Source organism: Microtus pennsylvanicus, chromosome 12 (assembly GCF_037038515.1).
Source record: "Microtus pennsylvanicus isolate mMicPen1 chromosome 12, mMicPen1.hap1, whole genome shotgun sequence".
Lineage (NCBI taxonomy): Eukaryota > Metazoa > Chordata > Mammalia > Rodentia > Cricetidae > Microtus > Microtus pennsylvanicus.
The window spans coordinates 90,535,307-90,546,353 of record NC_134590.1 but is presented as its reverse complement, the minus strand read 5'-3'; the positions used below and the strand labels follow the sequence as shown (position 1 = coordinate 90,546,353).

Genomic DNA, 11,047 nt, shown 5'->3' with positions numbered 1-11,047 from the left:
AGAAACCAAGCAGGAAGGATTTCTTCTTGAAAATTATGACGATGGTATCGTGCCCCAGCCTACCGCCGACACTGAATTACCTTCATTTCAAGGTACAAGTCACAGAGGTGACACTCTTCAGGAATCTGAGAAAATTACACTTCACGACACCACAATGGATCACACACGTTCTTTAGGACTTACACTGGGCATGTAAGGGGAGACCACATGCTGTTGCTAAGCTTGCTCTTGGTAGCCACACTGGTGACACCATGGACCTTCTGCAACATTAGTTTTGACAGTTAATTAACATTTGGAATGTATTTGAAAACAATCACAAGTATGAACTTTGTTGCAATTAGAGGCCCTCTAGGTTCTCCACAATGATACTGATAATGCTCACAAGGGGTTCCCATTGTCAAGTATTCAAATAAGTATATTGAAAAGAAAAAAAACTCAGCAGACTACCATTTAATTGTTTTAATGTTTCTTCACAAATGGTGAAAATACTAAAGTACAGAAAGTAATACTCATGATGTTTTGGCCACCATCGCAAATACGGAATTATTAATGTAAAACATTTTCTGGGTTCAGAGAATAAATCTGGTCATCCAAGCAGCTCTGCAATTCTCTCTAGTAGGGCAGGTCTCTCAGTTCCTGACTGTTCTCGCCTTTATCCATTTACACAGGTCCTGAAGGGCCTCCAGTTCCACCTTTCGTTTATTCCATCTGTTCGATCAATGGTCCAGAAGGAGCCCCAGGACCACGTGGTATTCCTCCACCAGTGCCACCTCGGGACAAGCTACGGACATCTAAGAAGCCACCTCTGCCTCCACCTCTGCCTCCTCGGGACATTTCTGCAGGACCAACACGGTCCATAAGTCTGCCACATCCTCGCTGCATGCCACCAGGGCAGCCTCACCAGGTGAAAACAGAGAGCCACCTTGTGAAGGTTATTCTCTGCCCACCTCCCACAACCCTCCCCAGACACATATAAAGCTGAGCAGGTCCCCATTTAAAATTCTCAAAGTCTGGCATTTGAATCAAATAGAGAGGAAGCAGAGGTTAACCGATAGCAGTGGTTATACTGATAAAATTTCCCTGAGCAAAGAAATATTTGGGGACTATAAATCAAGACCCTAGCATGAACAGTTATGTTCTTCTAAAGTGAATAAAAATCAGTGACATTTTTAATGAAAACTAAGATCTCAAAATTTCTATAAAGGTTGAAGAAACCAAGCCGGAAGGAATTCTTCCTGAAAATTATGACGATGGCATCGTGCCCCAGCCTATCGCTGACACTGAATTACCTTCATTTCAAGGTACAAGGCACAGAGGTGACACTCTTCAGGAATCTGAGAAAATTGCACTTCACGACACCACAATGGATCACACACGTTCTTTAGGACTTACACTGGGCATGCAAGGGGGAGACCACATGCTGACACTAAGCTTGCTCTTGGTAGCCACACTGGTGACACCATGGACCCTCTGCAACATTAGTTTTGACAGTTATTAAACATTTGGAATGTATTTGAAAACAATCACAACTATGAACTTTGTTGCAATTAGAGGCCCTCTAGGTTCTCCACAATGATACTGAGTATGCTCACAAGGGGTTCCCATTGCCAAGTCTTCAAACAAGCATCTTGAAAGGAAAAGAAACTCAGCAAACTACCATTTAATTGTTTTAATGTTTCTTCACAAATGGTGAAAATACTAAAGTACAGAGAGTAATAATCGTGATGTTGTGGCCAACATTATAAATATGGAATTATAAATTTACAACAGTTTCTGAATACAAAAAATAAATCTGGTCATCCATGCAGCCCTGCAGGGCTCTCTAGTAGGGCCGGTCTCTAAGTTCCTGACTGTTTTCGTCTTTATCCTTTTAAGCAGGTCCTCCAGGGCCTCAAGGACCACCTCTTGTTCATTCCATCTGTTCCATCAATGGCCCAGGAGGAGCCCCAAGACCGCGTTGTATTCCTCCACCAAGGCCACCTCGGTCCAAGCTACGGACATCTAAGAAGCCACCTCTGCCTCCACCACTGCCTCCTCGGGACATTTCTGCAGGACCAACAGGGTCCATAAGTCCGCCTCATCCTCGCTGCATGCCACCAGGACAGCCTCCCCAGGTGAAAACAGAGAGCCATCTTGTGAAGGTTATTCTCTCCCTACCCCCTATACTTGCCCCCACACAAATAAAGCTGAGCAAGTCCCCTTTTAAGATTCTCAAACTCTCAGCTTTGAATTAAACTGAAAGGAAGCATAAATTAACCGAAAGCAATCCTTATAGTGATAAAATTTCCCTGAGCAAAAAAATATTTGGGGACTATAATTCAAGACACTGGCATGAACAGATAAGTTCTTCTAAAGTGAATAAAAATCTGTGACATTTTAAATGAAAACTAAGGTCTCAAAATTTCTATAAAGGTTGAAGAAACCAAGCCGGAAAGATTTCTTCCTGCAAATTATGACGATGGCATCATGCCCCAGCCTACCGCCGACGCTGAATTACCTTCATTTCAAGGTACAAGTCACAGAGGTGACACTCTTCAGGAATCTGAGAAAATTACACTTCACGAAACCACAATGGATCACACACGTCTTTTTTTTAATTTCTTTATGGTTTATTTGGCTTTATTTTATGTGCATTGGTGTGAAGGTGTCAGATCCACTGGAACTGGATTTTCATACAGTTGTGAGCTGCCATATGGGCGCTGGGATTTGAAACCGGTTACTCGGGAAGAGTAGTGAGTGTTCATAACCACTGAGCCATCTCTCCAGCCCGATCACACACGTTCTTTAGGACTTACACTGGGCATGCAAGGGGGAGACCACATGCTGACCCTAAGCTTGCTCTTGGTAGCCACACTGGTGACACCATGGACCCTCTGCAACATTAGTTTTGACAGTTCATAAACATTTAGAATGTATTTGAAAACAATCAAAACTATTAACTTTGTTGCCATTAGAGGTCCTCTAGGTTCTCCACAATGATACTGAGTATGCTCACAAGGGGTTCCCATTGTCAAGTCTTCAAACAAGCATCTTGAAAGGAAAAAAAACTCAGCAAACTACCATTTAATTGTTTTAATGTTTCTTCACAAATGGTGAAAATACTAAAGTACAGAGAGTAATAATCGTGATGTTGTGGCCAACATTATAAAAATGGAATTATAAATTTAAAACAGTTTCTGGATCCAAAAACAAATCTGGTCATCCATGCAGCCCAGCAAGGCTCTCTAGTAGGGCCGGTCTCTAAGTTCCTGACTGTTTTCGTCTTTTTCCTTTTAAGCAGGTCCTCCAGGGCCTCAAGGACCACCTCTTGTTCATTCCATCTGTTCCATCAATGGTCCAGGAGGAGCCCCAGGACCGCGTTGTATTCCTCCACCAAGGCCACCTCGGTCCAAGCTACGGACATCTAAGAAGCCACCTCTGTGTCCACCTCTGCCTCCTCGGGACATTTCTGCAGGACCAACACGGTCCATAAGTCTGCCACATCCTCGCTGCATGCCACCAGGACAGCCTCCCCAGGTGAAAACAGAGAGCCACCTTGTGAAGGTTATTCTCTGTCTTCCTCCCATCCTCCCACACATACATAAAGCTGAGCAGGTCCCCTTTTAAGATTCTCAAACTCTCAGCTTTGAATTAAACTGAAAGGAAGCACAGGTTACACGATTGCAGTCCTTAAAGTGATAAAATTTCCCTGAGCAAAGAAATATTTGGGGACTATAATTCAAGACCCTGGCATGAACAGATAAGTTCTTCTAAAGTGAATAAAAATCAGTGACATTTTTAATGAAAAGTAAGATCTCAAAATTTCTATAAAGGTTCAAGAATCCAAGCCGGAAGGAATTCTTCTTGAAAATTATGACGATGGCATTGTGCCTCAGCCTACCGCCGACACTGAATTACCTTCATTTCAAGGTACAAGGCACAGAGGTGACACTCTTCAGGAATCTGAGAAAATTGCACTTCACGACACCACAATGGATCACACACGTTCTTTAGGACTTACACTGGGCATGTAAGGGGAGACCACATGCTGTCGCTAAGCTTGCTCTTGGTAGCCACTCTGGTGACACCATGGACCCTCTGCAACATTAGTTTTGACAGTTATTAAACATTTGGAATGTATTTGAAAACAATCACAACTATGAACTTTTTTGCAATTAGAGGCCCTCTAGGTTCTCCACAATGATACTGATAATGCTCACAAGGGGTTCCCATTGTCAAGTCTTCAAACAAGCATCTTGAAAGGAAAAGAAACTCAGCATACTACCATTTAATTGTTTTAATGTTTCTTCACAAATGGTGAAAATACTAAAGTACAGACAGTAATACTCATGATGTTGTGGTCAACATTATAAATATGGAATTATAAACGTAAAACCTTTTCTTTGTTCAAAAAATAAATCTGGTCATCCATGCAGCTCTGCAGTAGGACCGGTCTCTAATTTCCTGACTGTTCTCGCCTCTATCCATTTACGCAGGTTCTCCAGGCCCTCCAGGTCCACCTGCTCTTCATTCCATATGTTCCATCAATGGTCCAGGAGGAGCCCCAGTACCGCATCATATTCCTTCACCAAAACCATCTCGGTCTAAGCTATGGACATCTCAGAAGCCACATCTGTCTCCACCTCTGCAACCTCGGAACATTTCTCCAGGACCACCAGGGTCTATAAGATTGCCTGATCCTCGCTGCATGCCACCAGGACAGCCTCACCAGCTGATAATAGAGATCCACCTTGTGAAGGTTTTCCTCTTCCCCCCCCCACCCCCCCCCCCCACATAAAGCTGAGCAGGTCCCATTTCAAGATTCTCAATCTCTGGCCTTGGAATCAAACAGAAAGGAATCAAAGGTTACACAATATTAGTGGTTATAGTGATAAAATTCCCTGTGCCAACAAATATTTGAGGCCTATAAATCAAGACTCTGGCATGAACAGATAATTTCTTCTAAAGTGAATAAAAATCAGTGACATTTTTAATGAAAACTAAGATCTCAAAATTTCCTTAAAGGTTGAAGAAACCAAGCCTGAAGGAGTTCTTCCTGAAAATTATGATGATGGCATCGTGCCCCAGCCTACTGCCGACACTGAATTACCTTCATTTCCAGGTACAAGTCACGAAGGTGGCACTCTTCAGGATTCTGAGAAAATTGCACTTCACGACACCACAATGGATCACACACGTTCTTTAGGACTTACACTGGACATGCAAGGGGGAGACCACATGCTGACCCTAAGCTTGCTCTTGGTAGCCACACTGGTGACACCATGGACCCTCTGCAACATTTGTTTTTGACAGTTAATAAACATTTGGAATGTATTTGAAAACAATCACAACCATGAACCTTGTTACAATTTGAGGCTCCCTTGGTAGTCCACAACGATACTGAGTATGCTCACAAGGGGTTCCCATTGCTAAGTCTAAAACAAGCATCTTTAAAATCAAATAAAAACTCTGCTCACTAGGATTTAACTTGTTTTAATGTTACTTCAGAAATGGTGAAAATACTAAAGTACAGAGAGTAATAATCATGATGTTGTGGTCAACATTATATATATGGAATTATACATTTAAAATATTTTCTGGTGCAAAACAAATAAATCTGGTCATCCATGCAGCTGTTCAGGTCTCTCGAGTACGGCCGGTCTCTAAGTTCCTGACTGTGCTCACCTTATTCCATTTATGCAGGCCTTCCAGGACCTCCAGGTCCACCACTTCTTTCTATCATGGGTTCCATCAATGGTCCAGGAAGATCCTCAGGACCATGTCGTATTCCTCAACCAAGTCCACCTCGGTCCAAGCTATGGCCACCTCAGAAGCCATGTTTCTCTCCACCTCTGCCACCTCAGAACATTTCTCCAGGACCACCACGATCCATAAGGACACCTTTTCATCCCTGCATGGCACCACTGCCGCCTCGGCCACGATCACATCCTGGAGGTTGGAATGGTAGCGGGCAGAAGCCCTCAGGTTTTGGTCCTTACACTGATTGCATTCTGTTCCCAGGTCAAGTTCTGGGTTCCACAGCCCGCCATGGGACACTGCCAATCTCTGGCTCAGTGCTGGACATTTCCTCCTCCACAAGGGGGTCCCTCAGGAGCCCCAGGGTTTTCATGTTGGGAAGCCCCCTCCTCTCCTCCAATGCCTCCCATGGGACCCATGGTTCCTTTGGGACCTCTTGGGCTATTATGACCTCCACAGAGTGGTGGTGGCATCCCTCTGCCCTCATGAGGTGGCATGCCACTCCACTTGCTAATTTTGGAGGCTTCTTTCAGGCAAGAGAAGCTTTAAGTTGCTTCCTTGAATATCTTTTCCATCAAACCATTCCACAGCAGTCTTGGCAGTTGGCAGATCTTCATAGGCCACTGTGGCGTCACCTTTAGGCTTTCCTGTTTCCTTATCCAAATAGATGTGGGTCATGAGTTCTCCAGTTCTCTTGTTCATCTTGACAACCCCACACTGCTTACCGAAGTCTGCCAGATCATCCAGAGTCACACTGTCATTTAAACCTTGCACATAAATTGCACTGTTGTCAGAATCCTCATCAGAATCTATAGGAAGGCCTAGATCAGGACCTGGTCCTTCATCCATGGGTCCACCGGGCTTATTGATGCCACCTCGCTCTCTAGAGCCCATTCCACCGCGTCCTCCTCCCCGCCCACCTCTGCTCATGCCTCCATGATTAAATCCCCTTCTTCTCCTCTCCCGGTTATCAGGGCCACTCATGCTCTGGTTCTCTCCTGGTTGGAAAATCCTCCAGACTCCTGCCCCCGACACCATGTGGTGTGGTCCTGTCGGAATGAACTCTGCTCCCCGTAGCTGCTGCTCTGTTGGCTATATTGACTTGGAGCCTGGCTGTAGGATCCAGTCTGAGGGGGGTAACTAGTGGGAGGCTGCTGCCCATAGCTGCCTTGTTGACCATAGCTACTCTGCTGTCCATAGCTGCTCGGTTGCCCATAGATGCTCTGCTGAGATTAACTGCTCTGATCGTTAACTAGTTGGCTGTGAAGAGAAAGATAGGATGTGTAGGATACGATGTGTAGGAGGATAGGGTGGAGGTGCAGGGACTGGCTGCATGGGGTAGCTCCCAGGTGCTTGGGGATATCTGTAATTACTCTGTCCATACCCTAGGCTGGGCTGGTTATAACCCCCTGTTCTAGATTGAGGTTGACTAGTCTCAGTGGGCTCTTTACATCCTGTGGTCTTGCAGGTGCAGCGGCTGCTGGCTGCTGGCTGCTGGCCATAGGCTGGGTAGGCAGGCTGGGTGCCATATGCAGACTGAGCTGCACAAGAGGCTTGGGTTGTGGTGACTGGAGCAGTGGTGGTGTCATGAGCACCAGTGCCACATCCTTGAACAGTCTGGCTGTATGCCTGGGGGCAGTTGGAGTGGTATCACCAGTGGGAGGCTGTCCATAAGAAGTCACATATGCAGTCTGCCTGTAGGTGGCAGTGCTCTGAGCTGATATCAGTAGGCTGTCCATAGGTTCCATAGCTTTGTTTCCCATAGGCCTGGGTGGTCTGTGCATCCTTGAGTTGGCTGGGCTGTGTAAGCACTGTAGCCCTGCTGGGCTGCAGCTTGGCTGTAGGTACTGTAATCTGCGGACGCCATTTTCTCTCCTTCCTCCTCGTTCTCTCCCCCTCGACAACATTCTGACCCTGTTCTTGAAACTTGCTTAGAAGAGAACACAAGCGTGATAGCTTCACTACTGACCAGGAATCTGCTCTTGTTCATGTGCCAGGTGACGCTTTCGACCCTCAGAGTGCTAATGAGTATTTCAGCGCTACCAATCCAGCTGAATACACCCACTATGCAACTCACTCCAAGGTTCTGCCACTTTGGGAAGCAACAATGGCACTGCTGATGTTAACCACCGGAATATGGTTTCTGAGATTTGTATCAACAGTGATGCTGTGGGCATTCAACCTAATTTAACATGTGACATGCATTAAAATGAGTTTAAGAAGGTAAGTCCGACCACAGCAGTGCTTTAAAATAGATGATGATTTATGCACTAGAAATTCAATTCTCTTTGGCACCAATACATATCATAAATAAATTTTGTGCTATATATAGGACTCTTTAGCCATTACCTAAAACTAGAAAAAATGTTTATCTTTTCCAATCATATTGAAAATACATCTAACATGAAACTTGTATTGTCTGAATGGCTAAGCAGAGAAATGTAACTGTTAGATATTAGTTTCTATTTTTCTCTGTTTATAAACTGTGACTTATGTGGATAGCATCATTTTGGAAATAAACACCCCCAAAGAAGCAACATGTGAGAATAAAACCAATGAAATAAGGCTCCACATTGTCACCACTTCTCAAATACAACGACATTCCTTGTGACATGACACTACATAAGATTCTACTGGTGATGCCTCTGTTACTGCTCATCCTGACGCTGCCACCAATGATGTTCTTGATACTACTGATAATTCTTGCTTTTCTTTTTAGTTGCCGCTGAAGCCTATGAGGAGCTACCAATAACAATGACAATTTCAGGAATATTTTAAAAAATTTCTAAAGTTTAATGTTCAATATTTCTTGACACCGTATATACTGATTTCAGTATAGTTTTTTCATTAAAATGATTTAAAAATATTTTAAACTGTTTCTTGGTATTGTACAAACTGTTGACATGATGTCTTGGTGACATGTTTAAGGAGAAAGCTTCTATAATACCTATCAGGGATAGAAAAGATAGTGGCATATCAAATCAGACAGACCACAAACAGATGTTGGCTGAACACCTGACTATGAAAGAAGAAAAAGGAGAGGCAGAGGGAGAGAGACAGAGGAGGAGACACAGAAAGAGGGAGAGGAACATAGAGACAGGAGGAGACAGAGAGATAGGTTTAGAAAGAGAATGAGAAGCTGGGGTAGGGATTCTTCTGAACTAGAGGAAGGTTAGGGGAGGGCAGGAGGGTAGAAGATCTAGAACACTAGCATGGACTTTGAACTGTACAGCAGGTACTTGTGCTACTGAAGGAGCCTGGAGGCCGGTCTGTACCTTATGATGGTAATAGACACCACAGGCAGCCAATATTCCCTACTTCCAGTGATAAGAGAAATGACACCTTTGGGTAGAGGAACTAGTTTCACAAGTTTTTAAGGAATGTTGGCTTTTATCTATCCTCCAAAAAATCCTCCAAAGTCCAGGTTGAGCCCGTTTCTGGGTATCTGAGACTGCCATTACAGTTTTGGGAACTGGAGTTCAATAATAGGCGTCAATGAATTTTAGTGGATTTTCTAAGTCACAGACCAGCCTTGTTGAGGTTTCCATACTCAACTCTAACATAAGTAAAAAGCACCACCCAAACTACTCTATTGGCCTTAAAATCCAAAGAGTTAAAGTGTGGCTGCTTACGTGAATTTCCTTTTCCTGTAATTTTATGGCATCCCATCCCCTAGCACACATTAAGTGAGAAAAGTTCCTCACTGAGGGTGGGGCCTTAAGAACCCCTTCCTGTGTGTGATGATCATTGTGTCCTTGACACCATTTCACAGAAACCATCTACAACCTCTGCCTCTCTCTTTCAGAGTAGTCCCTGAGCCTTGGAGGGTGTTGTAGTTCAGATGTCTTGCTGAGGTCTGAGAACTGCACAGTTATGCATTCTCTAAACTTCGGCCAGGTGTGAGTCTATGCATTCACCAGAGCCCATTGACTAAAGAAACGTTTCTCATTACGGATCACAGTTGCTCGATGCTCACCTTACTAGACCTGGATGGAGGTGGGTGGGCCTTGGACTTCCCACAGGGCAGGGAACCCTGATTGTCTTTGGGCTGAGGAGAGAGGGGGACTTGATTGGGGGAGGGGCAGGATACCGTACAAAAGCACAGACACATCCTAAACCCAGGTGACACACAGATTAAACAGGACATCAGTCGGGCTACGGTTATTTCTTTATATGAGATGTAATCCATGAAAGATTGTTCATAGAGTGAAAATCTTATAAATGAAAAATGTTTATTTTTATGTGTACATATTATCGAAAACTTTAAAGGGTCAGCCTCTAAAGTCTTCTCTCAGGGTTCAATAAAAGATGCGACAATAAGCAAAAGGACTAACATCTGAGGGTTAGGAAATCTACTCATGAGCTGGACACGCCTTTAATCCCAGCACTCAGGAGGCAGAGGCAGGCGGATCTCCATGGGTTCGAGACCGGCCTGGTCTACAGAGTGAGTTCCAGGACAGGCTCCAGAGCTACAAAGAAACCCTGTGTTGACATGTCCTTTCTATCCACGTCTCTCAGTTGTTCTCCCTTTATTGTTCTCCATTCTTATTCTTCTGTCCTGTCTATAATTTCCTAGCTCTAACTCTGTCTCAATTCTAACTGCAATTCCAATTCTCTGCTACATTTTTCTTCTCCTTCTCTTCCTCTTCCTCCGTCTTCATTTTCCTATTTTTGATCATTTCTGGGACGCTTCTGCACCAACTTGTGCTCCAGCTTCTGTCCCTGCTTCTGTTAACTCTCTTTGTTCTTACCCAGCTATAAAGACCCACAAGATCTTGCAGGCCTAGAGAGTAACCAGGCAACCTATGTAAACAGACAAGTGAAGTTTATGGCCCTTGATCCATTAGTACATTCTTCCAATTGTAGTGAGCTCTGAGGGCCTTTTACATTTGAAGTTTACACCTATTGCTCTTAAGAGGTTAAACAAAGAGGAGACCCAAGCCTCTAAATTATCGGATAAGCTTGATGCCTATCAGAGGGGCCAGTGAAGGTTTGTCTTCCTCCAGGCTGTGGGTAGACAGTTAATTATTTTTCCTGCTATCTCTGATAGTAAAACACAAGCAGTAAATCTCATGAACTAAAGTCACCAGAAAACTGAAGTGAAGACGAGAGTGAAGAATTAGGAACCTTTTAATGCAAAGTTAGTTTTAGGTTATCACTTTTCTTATCTATAAGTGAGGTAAACCCAAAACTTGCTATTTTTTTCTGTCTGAGCAGCTATTAATCAACAGCTTTAGGCAGTAGCAATTCTGTCCTTGGATGTCTGGGAATGTCTTAAATGAATCCTTTTGCCTGGACACTTAACGCTGAC

At 44.0% G+C, this 11,047-nt stretch overlaps 1 pseudogene; it reads right to left on the bottom strand.

The window, feature by feature from the left end:
* Positions 1–5,839: 5,839 nt before the first annotated feature.
* LOC142832413 (RNA-binding protein EWS pseudogene) lies at positions 5,840–7,869 on the bottom strand (annotated as a pseudogene).
* Between the last annotated feature and the right edge of the window lie 3,178 nt (positions 7,870–11,047).